The 12,047-nt window shown below is 41.9% G+C and overlaps 1 protein-coding gene across 6 annotated transcripts in view; it reads right to left on the bottom strand.

The window, feature by feature from the left end:
• LOC122541203 (uncharacterized) overlaps positions 1 to 12,047 on the bottom strand; it is a 66,558-nt gene that overhangs the window by 46,853 nt on the left and 7,658 nt on the right. For 2 of the 6 annotated variants that reach the window (XR_015752915.1, XM_087978728.1), the window contains exon 2: positions 10,435 to 10,511. The gene's annotated coding sequence lies outside the window, so the exon portion shown is untranslated. Of the gene's footprint in view, positions 1 to 1,701; positions 1,888 to 3,177; positions 3,865 to 10,434; positions 10,512 to 12,047 lie in introns of those variants that run through there. The other 4 variants (XM_087978726.1, XM_087978727.1, XM_087978730.1 and 1 more) reach the window with 4 other exon arrangements.

Here is a 12,047-nt window from a genome sequence, read left to right as displayed (position 1 = left end):
GATTGTGATACTATAGCTATTACAGAAACATGGCTGGGAGAGAGACAGGATCAGCAGCTCAATGTCTCAGGGTACAGATGCTATAGGAAGGACTGAAGAGGAGTCAAGCAAGGAGGGGGAGTTGTAATTTTGATTCGGGAGGACATCACGGCACTGAAAACAGACATTCTAGAGAGTTCGTTCACTGAGTCTAAGTGGGTAGAACTGAGAAATAAAAAGGGGGAGATTATTTTGATAGTATTGTACAAGAGGCCCTCTAGTAGTCAGCAGGAGATTGAGGAGCAAATATGTAAACGGATCACAGATAGCTGCAAGAATAATAGGGTTTTAATAATAGGTGATTGTAACTTTCCGAACATCAACTGAGATTGTCATAATGTTAAGGGCTTGGATGGAGAGAAATTTGTTAAGTAGGTCAGGAAGAATTTTTCATGCAGTAAGTAGATGGCTCTACTAGAGAAGGGACAAAACTTGACCTCCTCTTGGGAAATAAGGCAGGGCAAGCGACCGAAGTGTTAGTGGGGGAGCACTTTGACACCAGTGACCGTAATTCCATTACAGTATTTTTAAAATAGCTATGAAAAAGGATATGTCTGGTTCACAAGTTAGAGTGAAATTGGAGCAAGGCTAGTTTGACAGGCTTAGACAGGAAATTTCAAGAATTGATTCAGGGAAGCTGTTTGTAGGCAAAGGGATGTCTGGTAAGTGGGAGGCTTACAAAAGTGAGTTAATGAGGCTTCAGGGCCAGAATGTTCCTGTTAGATCAAAGGGTCAGGCTTGCAGGAATAGGGAACTCTGGATGATTAGAGTTATTGAGTCCTAGTCTTGAAAAAGAAGAAGGCATATGAAATGTAAAGGCAGCTGGGATCAAGGGATCCTTGAGAAGTACAGAGAGTGTTGGAGTACACTTGAGAGCAATCAGGAGGGCTAAAAGAGGACATGAGATGGCTTTGGAATATATGATAAAGGAGGATCCAAAGAGATTCTACAAGTACATGAAGGGCAAAAGAGTAACTATGGAGAGAACACGGCTTATTAAAGATTAACAAGGTTATCTATGTGGTAAAAACAATGACTGCAGATGCTGGAAACCAGATTCTGGATCAGTGGTGCTGGAAGAGCACAGCAATTCAGGCAGCATCCGAGGACAGGCAAAATCGATGTTTCGGGCAAAAGCCCTTCATCAGGAATAAAGGCAGAGAGCCTGAAGCATGGAGAGATAAGCTAGAGGAGGGTGGGGGTGGGGATAGAGTAGCATAGAGTACAATAGGTCAGTGGGGGAGGAGATGAAGGTGATCGGTCAGGGAGGAGAGGGTGGAGTGGATAGGTGGAAAAGGAGTTGGGCAGGTCGGACAAGTCCGGACAAGTCAAGGGGACAGTGTTGCTGGAGGTTAGAAACTAGGATGAGGTGGGGGAAGGGGAAATGAGGAAGCTGTTGAAGTCCACATTGATGCCCTGGGGTTGAAGTGTTCCGAGGCGGAAGATGAGGCGTTCTTCTTCCATGCGTCTGGTGGTGAGGGAGCGTCGGTGGAGGAGGCCCAGCACCTCCATATCCTCGGCAGAGTGGGAGGGGGAGTTGAAATGTTGGGCCACGGGGCGGTTTAGCGGAGCGCTTTAGGGAACATCTCCGAGACACCCGCACCAATCAACCAAACCGCCCCGCTTGATTTAGATGTTGCATTTTGGTAAGGCAAGACTTACACAGTCAATGGTCGGACCCTTGGCAGCATTATAGAACAGATCTGTGGGTTCAGGTTCATAGCTCCTTAAAAATGGAGTCACAGGTGGACAGGGTAATGAAGGCAGCTTTCAGCATGCTTGCTTTCATCAGTCAGAGCACTGAGTCCAGGAGTTGGGATGTCTTGATGCAGCTATAAAAGACATTGGTGAAGCCACATTTGGAGTACAGCGTGTAGTTCTTGTTGCCCCACTATAGAAAGGATATTATTAAACTAGAAAGAATGCAGACAAGATTTACTAGGATGCTACCTGGACTGGAAGGTTTGAGTTATAAGGAGAGTTTGTATATGCTAGTACTTTTTTTCCTGGAGCATGGGAAACTGAGGGGTGATGTTATAGAAGTATATAAAATCATGAGGAGCATCGATAAGGTAGATAGCCACAAGTTTTTCCCCATCATAGGAGTCTAAAACTAGAGGGCTTAGGTTTAAGGTGAGTAGGGAGAGATATAAAAGGGTACACAGGGCAATTTTTTCACATAGAGGGTGATGAGTGTCTGGAATGGGCTGCTAGAGGTAGTAGTAGAAGCGAGTATAATTTTATCATTTAAGAAACATTTAGACAAGTACAAGAATGGGATAGGTATGGAGGGATATGGATCAAACACAGGCAAATGGAACTAGTTTGAATTGTGAAAACTGGGAGGCATGGGCAAGTTGGGACAAAGGGCGTGTTTCCATGCTGTCCACCTCTATGACTAATCTGCCGTAGTAGTCAATATGTTCTTGATTGTTCTGACTTTGGCCTAAACTCCATATCCCAACCAATCATTGCTATTCCTTGTCCTTCTAAATCATAGAATTCATAGGTTTATAAGGTATTTTCAAAGCAGTGTGGCAGTGGTGTAAGAACTGAATGTTCAAGGTAGTGGATAGAATGCCAGTTGTGACAATACTATGGCTTTAAGAGGTGTATTTTAACCAGGCTTTTTTTTTTTGAAGACAGGTAATAAGCTGTCTATTTGAATCCGATAAAGTAAATAGCTTGTGATGCCTTGTTTTATTTTAAGTTGGAACAATTGAAGCAGTCTCAATGGATGGAGTCAAGCTCCCACAGAACCAAGATTTGTTTTAGTTTTTGCTTTCAGTAGTTGCTGGGTCTTGATGCGGAATGTGGAAACTCTTATTACTCTCTCTGTTATATTTAAAAGCTGGAGATTTCTTCCTGCTGCTGGAATTGCATGTGAGACAACCTATTTCACTGAATTTGCCTTTGCCAAGGGTGTGTTTATGGGATGTTACAATATTGGAGCAGTTAATTAGTAGTAGTTAATATATATTGTTTTGTTAAGCAATTTGATAGTTCCAGTAAAGCCAATTCTTTTATTTAATTTCTTTTTGCCTGTATTTTACTTATAGTATATGAATAGTGTGTTCATTTGAAGCCTGGTAATTTGACCAATCAAATTGCATCCAGAACACAAAATCTTACACTTACCTTGAACATAAGAAGCAAATAGGGTCTAGACTATCTTCTGAATATATTTTGAGGGGGTTTAGTCTTGTCCATAACACAATTAAGCAGATTTCTTTGACCTGGACAGTGTTGAGTTTTCTATGGATTGATGGAGCGGCGCGCATCCTAGCACATCATGCTCAACGTCACCGACATTTCACTGGTCAGTTTCCCAAGCTTCGGGAATCTCATACTGCTCCAGGAATATTTCGATTGGGTGTGAGAGATGTCAATCAGAGAGCACACCCACTCTCCCCATTCTCTTCTACACCATCCACAATTCATTCGCCAATTAGCAGTACCCAGGATAATAAATCAACTCCAAACATAAACAGAGAACTCAGTAAGATAAATCAGTAAGAATCCTCACTCTGCACATCCCCGATAATTACATCTCACCTTCTTATATTCAAGAATGAGCAATCCACAAAACCCAGCTGGAAATCAGAGGGAAATGCTTCCAATAAACATAATCAATATTAAACAAACAGCTCCATTCAAACAGTTCAGCACAAATCACCGAGTAAACAGCTCTCTCAGCTGGATCCTCTCACACAAATAAGGGACATTTCCACCCCTGACTGCGCACAGGATAGTCAAACTGCCTGAAGATTGGTGTGGATATTATGGGATACAATTTGTATAAACGCTGCTGTTCACTCGCCATCTCCTCACTTGGTTTTCAGTCCCTATAGGAAGTGAACCAGCTCTGGAAGAGGAAGAGGAGAGAATGGGCAGAATGGGTGGGCTCTCTGATTGACACCTCTCATTGTCAATCCAAATATTTCTGGTGTAACGCCAGTTTCCAGAAGCGTTCGGAACTGACCAGAGAAATGGAGGTGACATTGAGCAGCAGATGAGGTGGATATTTAAACTTGACATTGGCCCACCTGAATAAATCCTCACTTGCTGCCACCTCTATGACAGTTCCCTTGGTAAATGTTTGACAGAGATTTCTAGTGTGAGAATATTGTTCTTCATCTTCAGAGGATTTCAAACTGACAACATCAGTGTGGGATGGGTTTAACAGCAAGTCAGAAGAGAGGAAAATCCTCAGCAGACAAGGCAGTGTTGCTGTGCCATAATGGGATTAGCTGAGAACAGGGAAGCGAGTTTTGAGAAGATTTCTTTTGCGAAGAAGGAAACATAGGAGGGAGGGACATAGGAGCAGAGAGATGACTAGAAAAGGAGATTGAGCCAATGCTTGAAAAGCAATGTTCCTCAGGGAGTGACACTGATTTGTGGAATGATTGTGCTCTGGGAACAGCACATTGCTCAGCGAGTAATATGATGCCGAGAGGAGACTCTTTAGTTAGGAAGTAACTGTGACTTGGAGACTGACTCCTGTGACAATGCTGTCACTTTAAAAAGGTTATTTTGTCCTTGTTCTTTTGAAGAGAGGCCGTAAAGGCAGAGATACTGAGGCGTGTAGTTTAACAATGGAAGGGGAGTGGTCAATTCTCCCAGTTCAGGTTTTTTCTAGCTTGTATTCGCTGGGGCAGTCACAAGATGTAAGAGTCTAAAGGAGTTGCAAACTTCAGCAACAAATTCATTTGAATTTCTTCTGAATTTCTCTGGAAGAAGATCCCCCCTGCCTGCAAGAATCTGTGATTGAATTTACCCTTTTCCCAAAGGGTATGTTTAAGGGATGTTACTATATTGGAATAGTTAATTAGTTAATTTCTGTATCAAGTCAGTTAAGTTTTCCAATTGTTAAGTTATTCTAAATTCCAGTTTCTTTTGTTCATGCTTCAACTGTAGTGTTTAACTAAATTATTTTGTTTGAAGCCAAGTAGTTTGACCAGTTGCATCACGCTTGGAACAGCCACTTCACATTTACCTTTACAATAAGAAAAAGTTCAGGTCTAGGCTACCTGCTTAAAATATTTTGAGGGTGTCTAGCCTGGTCCATAACACTCCAGGGTGACCAATTTTGAGACAATAAAATGACAGTTAGTTACGCTGTTGACCCATTGAATTCGGGAGTAGGGGATAGGGCCATTGCTGCTGTTATTACGAGGAAAGTGCTGTGGAGGGGGACGCTCACAACGGATGAGGGTAGTTAGTGATAGTCAGAGCTTGTTTCTGATGAAACTGTAGTTCTATCATTGCACACTTGGAACTATCCTTTTTGGTCCTCATTAAGCAATTTAAACAAAGAGCACCAATTGTAGCACCAACGTGGGGATGTGACCTTCTCCTCCTCAAATGCTGCCAGGATGAGCTCAGAAAAGGTGAATCTGTCAGCACAGGGTATACAGGTAGACAAATCTTCATTAACTATCAACTCCATAAGGACATAAAAGTCATAATCTACATGGCAGTCACTCTCCAGACAATATATTGATTCTGACTGGGGAATGAGACTGTGAAGCAGGGAGTGGCAATTGGAATCAGGGAGTAACTCCCTGCTCAAGGCAATACCAATACTTAAGGAGTGACTGTGACTTGAACATTGACCTCACGGCAAAAACATCTGAGGAAATCACATCAAAATAAAAAATTCTGCAGATGTTAGGATGTCAGCTTCATGGAGTTTCTCTTACAACCTCTCCCCTTTTCAGTCAAGTCATTGCCATTCACCCCTGGACAAATCAGAAAATTAGCCCTGAAGGAATAGCAAGCAGAAAGCTTCATGAGGGACACAAATGATTTGAGAATTGTACCAAGGAACAGTACAACTTAGATCTCTAATATTAACTGGCTTAAGGAGTAAATCGAGGCCAGAATCTTCAATACCATTTAGGGAGATGTATTCAAACCGGGAGCCTCAAACCTTTATACTTTCACTCCATGGTCATCAGAAAACAATCACAGAAAACAACTGTAGAAAGTAATCACAGGTTTTTCATTTAACCATGTTGTTGGGAGCCAAGTTAAGATGATAAACATGTGGGTGGTAGTGAATACTGGCATGAAACCTGCAATTACAATGATCCAACATCGCTGAAGCTCCAGATTACTGCCTACAAGCCTTAATAAATTAATGAATTGATACAGTTTCAACCAGATTATGTTAGTTGTGTCTATAAATATCCATCATAGCCATATTGATTGTTAAATGCATAGAGTATCTATCAAGATCCCTGCAAATCCATTGCTGTTCCACTTCTGCATGAGGCATTGTAAACTGTCATAAATGTCCACTGCTTTTTGTCATTTATACAAATGATTGGATGTGAACATAGGTTAGTATAAAGTTTGCAGGTTACACCAAATATTGGAGGTGTAATGGACAGCAAAGAAGATTACCTCATAATACAACAGGATCTTGATCAGATGGGCCGAGGAGTGGCAGATGGAGTTTAATTTAGATAAATGTGAGGTGCTGCTTTTTGGAAAGGCAAATCAGGCAAGACTTATACATTTATTGGTAAGGTCTGAGGGAGTGTGTTGAACAAAGACACCCTGGAGTGCAGGTTCATAGTTCCTTGAAAGTGGATTTGCAGGTGGATAGGGAAGATGTTTGGTATGATCGCCTTTATTGGTCAGTGCATTGAGTATAGGAGTGGGAGGTCATATTTTAGCTGTACAGAACATTGGATAGACCATTTTTGGAATACAGTGTTCAATTCTGGTCTCCCTGCTATAGGAAGGATGTTGTGAAACTTGAACGGGTTCAGAAAAGATTTACAGGGATGTTGCCGAGGTTAGAGGGTTTGAACTTTAGGGATGCTGCCTGACCTGTTGCGCTTTTCCAGCAACACATTTTCAGCTCTGATCTCCAGCATCTGCAGTCCTCACTTTCTCCTAGGAGAGGCTGAATAGGCTGGGGCAAGGGACCTAAGGGGCAACTTCTTCACACAGAGGGTGGTGTATGAATGGAATGTAGCTGCCAAAGACTGGTACAATTACGATATTTAAAAGACATCTGGATGGGTATTTGAATAGGAAGGCTTTTGAGGAATATGGTCCAAATGCTGGCAAATAGGAATAGATCAATTTAGGACATCTGGTTGGCATGGATGAGTTGGACATGCGGGTCTGTTACTGTGCTGCACATCTCTGTGATTCTATGAATACATTATTACAAATAACTGAAATTCTTGCCAGAATTACTGGTTTTGTATAAACATTGACCACATTTCATTCCCAAACTTAATTTGATATTGGACATCTTTTCAATTCCTTGATTGGTTCATCTTTCAGTACTCTGATTGGATAATCATTTGAACACATTTTCATGCAATCAGTGGAGTAATGAAGGATCAAAACAAATTACTGACTTGAACAAAGTGTATCAGTTCAGGAAATCAGCTCAGAGAAAACAATCATTCTGAAGGGTCAAAAAGTTTAGCGCTAAAGAAGCACAGCAGGTCAGGAGCATCTGAGGAGCAGGAGAATTGACATTTCCTGATGAAGGGCTTATGCCCGAAATGTCAACTCTCCTGCTCCTCGGTTGCTGTCTGATCTGCTGTGCATTTCCAGCGCCACACTTTTTGACTCATGGAGAACTATTGTTGTGTATTATTCACATTCTGTTATTTTTAATGTGAATAATTATTTTTGGCCTCTGATTTTGGTCAGGATTGATATACACTTTTATGCTTAAGGTTTAACTCATGATGAGTTTTTGTGAATTAGTTTTAACAAGCTTATTCTCAATTCTAATGACAGAAAAAAGTTTGCCAATCTCTTCTGATCTGGCATCTCAATTTACGAGGCTGTGCATTGAAGAACTTAGCTGAACAGTTGTGTCCTCTAATCCACTGCACTTAGTGACCCCTATACATTGCACCCAGTGACCCCATACATTGTGCTGACTCTGACAGTTGATATACTGTGACTCCTGTAGATCACCCTCTTTGACTTAAAACCACCCGAAGTCTCTCCTATGGATTACCCAGATGCCTCCTATAGATAACTCTGAGAGGTCACGCCTTGCCATTGCCAGAAGTTTGGTATGCTTTCCTTTATTGGTCAGAGTATTGAGTACAGGAGTTGGGAGGTCATGTTGCGGCTGTACAGGACATTGGTTAGGCAACTGTTGGAATATTGTGTGCCATTCTGGTCTCCTTCCTATCGGAAAGATGTTATGAAACCTGAAAGGGTTCAGAAAAGATTTACAAGGATGTTGCCAGTTTTGGAGGATTTGAGCTACAGGGAGAGGCTGAACAGGCTGGAGCTGTTTTCTCTGGAGCATCGGAGGCTGAGGGGTGACTTTATAGAGGTTTATAAAATCATGAGGGGAATGGATAGGATGAATAGACAAAGTCTTTTCCCTGGGGTCCGGTGGCCCAGAACTAGAGGGCATAGGTTTAGGGTGAGAGGGTCAAAGATATAAAAGCGACCTAAGGGGTAAAGTTTTGACTTAGAGGATGGTAGGTGTATGGAATGAGCTGCCAGGGGAAGTGGTGGAGGCTGGTATAATTGCAAGATTTAAAAGGCATTTGGATGTGTATATGAATAGGAAGGATTGAGGGATATGGGCCAGGTGCTAGCAAGTAGGACTAGATTGGGTTGGGGTATCAGGTTGGCATGGGCGAGTTGGACCCAAGGATTTACAAGGATGTTGCCAGGATTGGAGGATCTGAGTTACAGGAAGAGGCTGAACAGGCTGGGGCTGTTTTCCCTGAAGTGTCAGAGGCTGAGGGGTGACCTTATTGCAAACTTATGAGGGGCATGGATAGGATAAATAGACAGTCTTTTCCCTGGGGTCAGGGAGTCCAGAACTAGAGGGTATAGGTTTAGGGTGAGAGGGGAAAGATATAAAAGAGACCTAAAGGGCAACTTTTTCATGCAGAGGGTGGTACGTGTATGGAATGAGCTGCCAGAGGATGTGGTGGAGGCTGGTACAACATTTAAGAGGCATTTAGATGGGTATATGAATAGGAAGGGTTTGGAGGAATATGGGCCGGGTGCTGGCAGGTGGGACTAGATTGGTTTGGGATATCTGGTCGGCATGGACGGGTTGGACCGAAGGGTCTGTTTCCGTGCTGTACATCTCTATGACTCTATAAGTCCCTGCCAGACCACTCCCATCCTCAACAAATACCCAAAACTTTAACCATGTGATCCACAAAAGTACGCACTGTCTCCTTTCCCCATGATTCTGTCAAAAATTTTCCCTTCCCCTTCAAAATGATTTGGAGAAAATGAGGACTGCAGATGCTGAAGAGTCAGAGTCAGAAAGTGTAGCACTGGAAAAGCACATCAGGTCAGACAGCAACCAAGGAGCAGGAGAGTTGACATTTCAGGCATAAGCCCTTCATCAGGAAACATCAATTCTCCTTCTTCTCGGATGTTGCCTGACCTGCTGTGCTTTTCCAGCACCACACTTTGACTGATCTCCAGTATCTGCAGTCCTCACTTTCTCCTAATCTTTCTCTATGAACTGTGTAAGAGTGTATGCATTGTCCACAACTCTGAGATGTAAAATCCAGAATTGGGTACACTCCTTCCTACTATGCTCTGTACCTGGAGATCAAACCAACCAGGGATTCAGGTCCAAATCCGCAGCTTGAACCCTTCACCTTGCTGCTAAAATTACTGAGAAAGGACACATTGACCATAAAGGAGGAGAAAGTGAGGACTGCAGATGCTGAAAATCAGAGTCCAGAATGTGATGCTGGAAAAGCACAACAGGTCAGGCAACATCCAAGGAGCAGGAGAATAGATGTTTCCTGATGAAGGGCTTATGTCTGAAAAGTCAATTCCCCTGCTCCTCGGATGCCGCCTGACCTGCTGTGCTTTTCCAGCACCACACTCTCGAAATTGACCATAAAACCTCATCAACAGATTACTGGTTTTTAATGAGCCACTAACATGGAGATGTAATTTATCTGGTGGGACAAAAATAGATGTTGACTATGTATGAGTAAGAGCTGTGTCAATACCTTGCACATTACAATGATCATTAGAGCAGATCTCACAGAGTATTGGTCAAGAAAGAGCCATTCAGCAGAATGTGGCTGCACCAGTTCTTCAAATGAGCATCATAAACTTGTGTTAATCTCTCACATTTTACTCCATACCCTTGCATGTTATTTTTATGCACATAATTATCCAATGCCCTCTTGAATACTTCTGTAGAATTTACCTCCCACCAGACTGCCAGGCAGTGTTTCTCATTCCAGGAGCCATTCATGTAAATCACTTCTGCGCTCTCTCCAATGAGTTCACATTCATCCTACAATGTGGCAACCACAACTATATACAATATTTCAGTTGAGATCTATATAGTATCTTCTACAAGTTCAACATTAACTCCTTGCTTTTATAGGGATATTACATACGTACTTCATGTTCTGCAGCAATCCAACCACATTCAATGATCTATCCACATAAACATCCAGATCCTTGTGTTCTTGCATGCCCTTTGAAATACAACATAAAACAGGGGTTACAATTCTATGTTCTTCCCAATCAAAGTGCACAACTTCACACTCCTCTGCTTTGGAACTCCAGATTTGCCCACCCATTAACCTGTCTACATCGTTTTGGAATTCTACACTGTCTATCTGATAGAGTGAATTTATATTTTTAACCTGTTAGGGTTATACAAAGATTTTCAGATTAGAGAAAACAACAGATGTTAAACATCTTAGAAATGAGTCTGTCAGCAGGAATGTAAGCAACAATAGAAGGCAACATAACAAAATGAGTAAAGGGGAAGCAGCCACTGAAACTACAATATCGAAAATAAGCTATAACCACCTGATGAAGGAGCAGCGCTCCGAAAGCTAGTGCTTCCAAATAAACCTGTTGGACTATAACGTGGTGTTGTGTGATTTTTAACAAAAATAAAATGAAATGTGTCCTGACTGGGTGAAGGAGATGTTAACAACATTAATCAATTATCTAGAATGGATAGTTGTGATTCTTTTTATGTTTGTATGAAGCAATATTGGAAGTTGAATAATGAGCTGATGTGACCAAATGAGTGCTATAAGATTTTCCCCTGCGCCTTCAGAGTTGTACATCAGTTTAATTGAGTTGGAGCTCTCCCAGCATTGCTTCAATAAAATAATTGTAAACCTGTACTCGATCTCTAGTAATTAATTAATAGAAGTAGCCACAACACTTCTCGCACATTACAATTCTTCCAAGTTTTGCGTCATCTCCAAACTGAACTGCACACCAAGATCCAGCTCATTAATATAGCATGTGGGATATAGGTAAATAATTACTAACTTTAGTGTATAACTGTGGATAATTGGGTACTAACTTTAGTTCATAATTATTCTAGCAAATAATTTCTTTCATCATGATAGTTTAGATAATTTACAGACTCAGCAAAATAGCTAAGAGAGCTGAAACGCATCAACTAGACGAGAAAAGACACATTGTTAAAATGTATATTCAGGAATGGAATGTACCTATGAACAATGGAAGATGTACAAGCAAACAGATAAAGTGAAAAGAACATCAAGATCCAAGTTTAGCAAAATCGCCCTTATGTCACCAACTTGGAGAAGTGGGGAAGTAATAAGGGCGGAACGCAGCTGGGTAGTGGCAGAACACAATAAGGGAGATTGATAGGTATGAAGGCCTGTGAGGTAAACGGGGAGTACCAAAAATTAAAACTGTATAAATTGTAAAGCAATCCCTGAATGTGTGTGCCCACTGGTCACCCCTTCTTGCAAGAATGTTTCAATAAAATTCGCTGCTTCAGATTTTGACTCGGACTGAAATTTATTATACTGTGAGTTTTATTTCTCACAATTTGGGGGCTTCGTCCGGGATGTCCTTCATCACCGGCAGGGTAAAGCACCGTCAACGGCTGGGAAGACACGTCCCGTTCTTTTTAGAACAGTCCCGTGTTCCTCGGCAGTGGGTTCCCCCCTCTGGTTGTCTGATCGAGATCTGATAAGAGTCTATCTGAACCAGGCGAAAGGTTTAAGTAGGCACAG

This window comes from Chiloscyllium plagiosum, unplaced genomic scaffold (assembly GCF_037043375.1).
Source record: "Chiloscyllium plagiosum isolate Xiang-an unplaced genomic scaffold, Cpla_swu_hap1 HiC_scaffold_35, whole genome shotgun sequence".
NCBI classification, from domain to species: Eukaryota; Metazoa; Chordata; class Chondrichthyes; order Orectolobiformes; family Hemiscylliidae; genus Chiloscyllium; species Chiloscyllium plagiosum.
This window is presented reverse-complemented; position numbering and strand designations above follow the sequence as displayed.